The sequence below is a fragment of the Oncorhynchus mykiss genome, chromosome 18, assembly GCF_057628025.1.
Source record: "Oncorhynchus mykiss isolate SJ-2025 chromosome 18, ASM5762802v1, whole genome shotgun sequence".
Taxonomy (NCBI): Eukaryota; Metazoa; Chordata; class Actinopteri; order Salmoniformes; family Salmonidae; genus Oncorhynchus; species Oncorhynchus mykiss.
The window spans coordinates 31,347,501-31,355,000 of record NC_143039.1 but is presented as its reverse complement, the minus strand read 5'-3'; the positions used below and the strand labels follow the sequence as shown (position 1 = coordinate 31,355,000).

At 44.2% G+C, this 7,500-nt stretch overlaps 1 protein-coding gene across 23 annotated transcripts in view; it reads left to right on the top strand.

The window, feature by feature from the left end:
• LOC110495859 (bromodomain adjacent to zinc finger domain protein 2B) overlaps positions 1-7,500 on the top strand; it is an 81,698-nt gene that overhangs the window by 34,637 nt on the left and 39,561 nt on the right. The window lies entirely within an intron of this gene.

The window sequence follows — 7,500 nt, the reverse complement described above, 5'->3', positions numbered from 1 at the left end:
ATGTGTGTGTGTGTTTGAATGTGTGCGTGTGTGTGTTTTATATGCATAAGAACAGTAGGATGCGTGTGTGTGTTTAAATGTGTGTGTGTGTGTGTGTGTGTTTTATATGCATAAGAACAGTAGGAAGCGTGTGTGTTTATATGCATAGAACAGTAGGATGCGTGTGTGTGTTTTATATGCATAAGAACAGTAGGGTGCGTGTGTGTGTTTTATATGCATAAGAACAGTAGGAAGCGTGTGTGTTTTATATGCATTAGAACAGTAGGATGCGTGTGTGTGTTTTATATGCATAAGAACAGTAGGATGCGTGTGTGTGTTTTATATGCATAAGAACAGTAGGATGCGTGTGTGTGTTTTATATGCATAAGAACAGTAGGATGCGTGTGTGTGTTTTATATGCATAAGAACAGTAGGATGCGTGTGTGTGTTTTATATGCATAAGAACAGTAGGATGCGTGTGTGTGTTTTATATGCATAAGAACAGTAGGATGCGTGTGTGTGTTTTATATGCATAAGAACAGTAGGATGCGTGTGTGTGTTTTATATGCATAAGAACAGTAGGATGTGTGTGTGTGTTTTATATGCATAAGAACAGTAGGATGCGTGTGTTTGCTCTGGACAATAGTGGCATCGTCAAGTCATTGTGTTTATGGAAAGCACCCAAGTGATACTAATATATCTCAATATAGCTTTAGGGGGGGAATGGCATCATGTTATCACATACATAGAAACAAACTGTGAGTGTAGTCAGTGTGTATCCACTCCAAAACCTTAATATATTCAGGACATCTGATCCATATCCCTCTCTCATTCCCTCTCTCCCCCCTTTGATCTGCATAAACAATAGTATCCACTCATGAAGACATATGGAAAATAGAACCATCAAAATGTTCAATCCTGGTGACTCAAGAAGCCCTTGTGTACTGAACAGGGGAAAAACCATTAGGCAACACACACACACACACACACACACACACAAACCCCTCTGGCAGGCAGATATGACACAACGGCTCCTGCTGTTGTTGTCTGTTAGGCAGCCAGCGGCGCATTTGCGACCCAAGATGGACGCTCCCAGAGTGACGTCTGTTGTTCGCAGGAGGAGAATGGAATTTCAGGATAGCAGAGAGAGAGAGAGAGAGCTCAGATAACGTCGGGCTGCTGTTTCACTCACAGCCGCGTCCTGTTTTTGGGGCACGAGGCGTGAAGGGTGTCTGTTTATCTCCAGACCACCAACCCCTCCGCTCCCTACAGCTCACAGACCAGGAAGTGCACAGCATTGGTTGACAGGAAATCTTAACATGTTATTTTGATGTGTAAATCCTGCTCTCTGCTGTGTCACTGAGTTCATTGTCACCTAAAATAGCAGTTAAGTCTATTGAGTTTGTTGTTATAGGAAATCAGATTCTGACATAATAATCAAAGTAGTGTAGCTTACAGCGCAGATCCAATCGACTAGGCTACAGTATCTCACATGTTGCCTCTCCAACTGAAATGCCTGCCTGCCTGCCTGCCTGCCTGCCTGCCCGGATCTTTGCTTTGTTATGACTTGTTTGTCTTTGAAGGGATGTCTGGTTCTCCCATAACAATTATGCAATTGAAAAAAAAACTCTCAGCTCAAGAAAAAGAAGATGGTTACACACCAATAGAATGAATAAAAGACACACAAGTTGAGCCAATGTGAATGAAAAAGAGAATCTCCCCTTTGTCTGCGCGCGCGTGTGTGTGTGTGTGTGTGTGTGTGTGTGTGTGTGTGGCTGTTGTCGGGTGCAGGTGTTTGCACTTCAGTCAGCCTGTGTAGCCTAGGCGGCAACCCTAGCTTTTCTTCACTCACAGATTTGATATGATTTACTCTGAACATCTGTCTCTGGCAGGTGTGTGGAACCATGAGGTCTTCACTCTGATCGCATGATATAGATATTACACAGGGGCAGGGTGTGTGCGTGTGTGTGTGTACATGCCTGTGTGAGACGTATAGCTGCGCAGCAGAGAGAACATTCTCCCCCTCAGGGATCAAACATGAATCCCGCTGCTCTGTAATCCAAACCTGTATTTTGTCTGGGTGACCAGACAGACCCTCCAACAGTGGTATCTGGCTTGATTTCCTGTGGGTGAGTGGTATCAACAGATGAGGTCGACTCCGGTGTCCGCCTCACCAAATGAGGAGTCTACTCCAGAGGCACGGGGCATATATCCAAGCTACACCTGCTTGGTTGAATCGTGTCTCAGTGGAAACAGAAGAAATATAAGAAAATAGCCTAGCTTTAACTGTTTTCAGGCTATTTCTCTCTCTCCCTGTCCACTGCTACTCCTACCGAAGTTCAGATATCTGGTGACAGGAGGCAGCAGAAAACACTGTGATTGGCTCCTCGCTATGAGGAAGTGCTGGGCCCCCGAGGAGGAGCCAGATGGGTTCCAGTTTCACATCAAACGCTACCGTAGCACTGTAGCACAGCTCCTGTTGCTGTGGGGCAATGAGAGAGAAATAACCAGTCGTGTTGTAAGCGTTTGTGAAACAAGTCCGTTATTGTTGGTGTCACTGCTGCTCTGTCGGGGTGTACTGTAACTGTGTGAAGTCGAACACAGTCAGGAAGTGAAGGTTTCTGTTCTGGTTTATCATTGAAAATTATACAGGGAGGGAGCTAATGTGCAAGGTTAGGCTAGTACACCATCCATTCAGAACCTCTGGTTTGACGGACTGGTTTAAAAGTCATTTTCAGGGGTTTTAAAGGGTGTTTTACGTTTAGCCTGGGGGAAATGGACAGAATTTGATTGAGTGAATTTGAGCCAAATATGTGAGAAGAATCTTCATCTCATCACCAGCGCCATGAGTTTTCCCTGGCCATGTTACTTGACCAGGAAAAACTCTGGGCGCCTACTCATCACATTTCAGCACCCAGTCATCACTGCATAGCATGTGGCCACGTGTTCTGCGTCGTTGAAATAGGGTACATTTGTGGATTGAGGAAACAAAACGTATGTTGGCTAAGCTAGCCGGACATGTGAAGTACCCAACGATGAGTTATGTTCAACGCCACTTGCGTGCACAAATCATTATTTTCTGACAATGATGGAAGAAAAGGCATGTATAACTAGACACGTTCCAATTTAGTGCAGCAAACGGTGAAAGCCAGTGACTTGTACAGAAGAGATGCTTGGTCTGTTTTGGCGCTCTTAAGGCACAGCAATTCCATCCAAATTAGCATGAGTCAATGGAGCCCAAAGTGAAGCTGATTTGTCTTCTGTTTGAAATTCCAGCCTAATTGGTTAGCATATGGGAGGGAAGGCGGAGCAGTATCTGTCTGTCATTTCTTGCTTGGGTTGTCATTAAAGCTTGTGCGAAATGAATGTCAGAGTTTATTTGCCTGGGGGTGTTTTATTATTTTATTTTATTTATTAAACCCCCCCCCCACGAATACCGAATACATCTTTTGACTCCGCCGTGCTTTCAAACTTGTAATGTAATATAATTGTAAATGAGTGTTAGATGTTCAAATGTATTTCCTTGTTGTTGTTTTTTTTTTTTTCATCTGAAAGATGTCTCACGGGTCCCTTCCCCCATCCTCATCACCAATGCTAATTTCTCACATTAATGAAAGAGGCTTAGTTGAAGGTTGCGGTGTAGGATGGATGATACACGCAGGGATTGGGCCGCACCGTATCCTCCCACACATGGTGGAATCGTCTTATCACGCCGGCAGTACTTTTTACAGTGGCCTGTCGTGGCTGTAATGTGTGTAGCTAAGCTAGGTGACCGTTGCTGTTAGCATAGCGCCCGTAGCACTGGCCTCTATGGGAGCTGGGCTAATGTAAACAGTGTGTTAGCGCTGCTGGGGTGAGTGGAGTCATTGACTGTTAATCATTGTTCAACAGCGAGGCTGTCAGGCCACAACAACACGGCACAGGATTAATCACTGCTATAGATCCCCATTTTACGGAGGGACCATTTTAATGCCAACGTTTTTAATCATTAGGCTCTACTTGTTACATATAGGAGCAGCCTTGGGTCTGAGGAAATAGTCTGTTGTAGCTAAATACTGGTCAGGATTTTGAACACCTCAAGGTATATTTTCATTTCCCCTTGAAGATGAAGGCCTACACAAGGCTGTTAATCAATAATGTATGACAATAATGATGCTATTAACAAGATATATTGACACAACAATTATGTCGTCTTTAATTGTAAAGATGAACGATGATAAAAACATGTGCATCTCGTCTCTAGTTATTTCTAGTCTAAGCCCTACTTCATTTACAGCTCTATTTTGGTTTTTAGAGTGAGATATTCGAAGACATGGGTTCTTCTAAGAGAGAGAGAGAGAGGAGCTTGTTCTTGGTAATTAAAAGGCAATTTTCTGAAATTGATTAGATTATGCTAATGAGGGAAGATGATATCAGGCAAACATGGGAGAGGGAGTGGGAGAGAATGCCAGTCCAGCCGCCATTACACGCAGGCGGGCCCGCTCGCTGCTTTTCTGTCTGCCGAGTGCTTCATAAAATGTCAGAGCGCTTCTCTCTCTTCTCCCCGAGCAAGATGCTGAGAGATTGCAGCGTGTGATGAACTGGCAGCTAGCTCACCTGCTGCACTCTGTGTGTGTGTGCGTGTGCGTGTGCGTGTGCGTGTGCATGTGTGTGTTGCTTGTGTGTGTGCGTGCATGCTTGTGTGTGCACTGGCCTCTCTCTCATGTAGCGTTGGAGCAGAACGGAGTGGCCTTCTGCCTGCTGCTTTCTCTCCCGCTCTGTCAATAAAGGACCACAGACTCTTTTCCAGCCATCTTTCCCCCGTGTTGGACAGGCAGTAGAGCGTCAATTCAGTTCCCAGCACTAATAATCTAAATGTCACCAAAAGACTATTGTTCAGAGGCGTCTCAGACAACCGAGCTGCTGTAGCTGTCGCAGGATTGTTGTAGTTGTTGCGGTGATTTTGAGGACTAGCTAGCCTCCTCGGTCTTCCATCGGTTTTACTAGTGGAAGGCGTTCTGAACGGGCCTGGTCGTGAAATGACACACGTGCGCACTAACATCTGCCCATTGATACAGACAGATGCTGCAGCACACCCCCTGCAACCTCCGTTAGTCCTCTACACATGTAGAAGACTAGGTATCTGCTCTGCATATGCTGTGTTGCCTATTTGCACAGCTCAGTCAGAGGAAATCAAACACGAGGCTATCTCTTTAACTGAAATCATAATTACACAATTATGCGAACTCAAGAATGCGTCCGGGCGCTGTAAAAACCAGCCAAGCTCCAGCAGCGGTGAGCAGAGGGGAGCCGGGGAGTGTGTGTGTGTGTGTGGGGGGGGGGGGGGGGGGGGGGGGTTTAGGATATAGGAAACAGGCTTTGAGAGGGAGCCTGGAGGCTTCATTTAGCCACGACAACAGTACATGAGCTCATTACACACACAGAGAGCTCTCAGGCCCAGCCCAACACACTGCAACATGCACACAGTCACACACATACACACACAGCCACACACACACTCTGACAGCAGCGGGAAACATCAACATTTAATGGGATATCTCTATCCTCCTAGCCCTCTCGTTCCAGTGCTAAAGGAACATTAGGCTGAGCCACCAGGGGCAGGAGTAAAGGGGTTTGCAACCTGGCTGAGGGTTTTTAGGAAACCAAGAATCCTGGTAAAGCCTACAGCCACTGAATATCAAATATGGCCGCCGGTACACCCACCAAGGGAACATTCAGTCAAATGTACAGTTGAAGTCAGAAGTTTACATACACCTTAGCCAAATACATTTTTATCTCAGTTTTTCACAATTCCTGACATTTAATCCTAGTAAAAATTCCCTGTCTTGGGTCAGTTAGGATCACCACTTTATTTTAAGATTGTGAAATGTCAGAATAATAGTAGAGAGAATGATTTATTTCAGCTTTTATTTCTTTCATCACATTCCCAGTGGGTCAGAAGTTTACATACACTCAATTAGTATTTGGTAGCATTGACTTTAAATTGTTTAACTTGGGTCAAACGTTTTGGGTAGCCTTCCACAAGCTTCCCACAATAAGTTGGGTGAATTTTGGCCCATTCCTCCTGAGAGAGCTGGTGTAACTGAGTCAGGTTTGTAGGCCTCTTTGCTCGCACACGCTTTTTCAGTTCTGCCCACACATTCTCTATAGGATTGAGGTCATGGCTTTGTGATGGCCACTCCAATACCTTTACTTTGTTGTCCTTAAGCCATTTTGCCACAACTTTGGAAGTATGCTTGGGGTCATTGTCCATTTGGAAGACCCATTTGTGACCAAGCTTTAACTTCCTGACTGATGTCTTGAGATGTTACTTCAATATATCCACATAATTTTTATGGCCAAACAGTTCTATTTTTGTTTCATCAGACCAGAGGACATTTCTCCAAAAAGTACAATCATTGTCACCATGTGCAGTTGCAAACTGTAGTCTGGCTTTTTTATGGTGATTTTGGAGCAGTGGCTTCTTCCTTGCTGAGCGGCCTTTCAGGTTATGTCGATATAGGACTCGTTTTACTATGGTTATAGATACTTTTGTACCCGTTTCCTCCAGCATCTTCACAAGGTCCTTTGCTGTTGTTCTAGGATTGATTTGCACTTTTCGCACCAAAGTACGTTCATCTCTAGGAGACAGAACGCATCTCTTCCTGAGCGGTATGACGGCTGCATGGTCCCATGGTGTTTATACTTGCGTACTATTGTTTGTACAGATGAACGTGGTACCTTCAGGCAGTTGGAACTTGCTCCCAAGGATGAACCAGACTTGTGGTCTACAATTGTTTTTCTGAGGGCTTGGCTGATTTCTTTTGATTTTCCCATGATGTCAAGCAAATAGGCACTAAGTTTGTAGGTAGGCCCTGAAATACATGCACAGGTACACCTCCAATTGACTCAAATTATGTCAATTAGCCTATCAGAATTTTCTAAACCCATGACATCATTTTCTGGAATTTTCCAGTCAACTCAGTGTATGTAAACTTTTGACCCACTGGAATTGTGATACAGTGAATTATAAGTGAAATAATCTGTCTGTAAACAATTGTTGGAAAAATGACTTGTGTCATGTACAAGGTAGACGTCCTAACCGACTTGCCAAAACTCTTAACAAGAAATTTGTGAAGTGGTTGAAGAACGAGTTTTAATGACTCCAACCTAAGTGTATGTAAACTTCCGACTTCAACTGTATCTGTAAAGATATTTTTTACATCAGCAGATGTCACAAAGTGCTCATACAGAAACGCAGCCTAAAACCCCAGCATTCATTTGAATGTGAAGGGAACGTCCGTCTTATAGATGCCAATTCTATGAGCACATCTCTCCGCCTTCAGTTGATACAGTCAAAGTGGAGTCATGTAGAATGAGCTTTGACCACACATTTCTGTCTGCACTATGGAATGCGTGATCAGGACTGAGGCATTGGCCATCTCTTCTTAGTCACTTTTGTATCCACCTCAGCTTAAACGTGGCTAGACATTCATTAAAAAAAACATAATTATAATCCTGTAATAGTGTATAAATGTACAT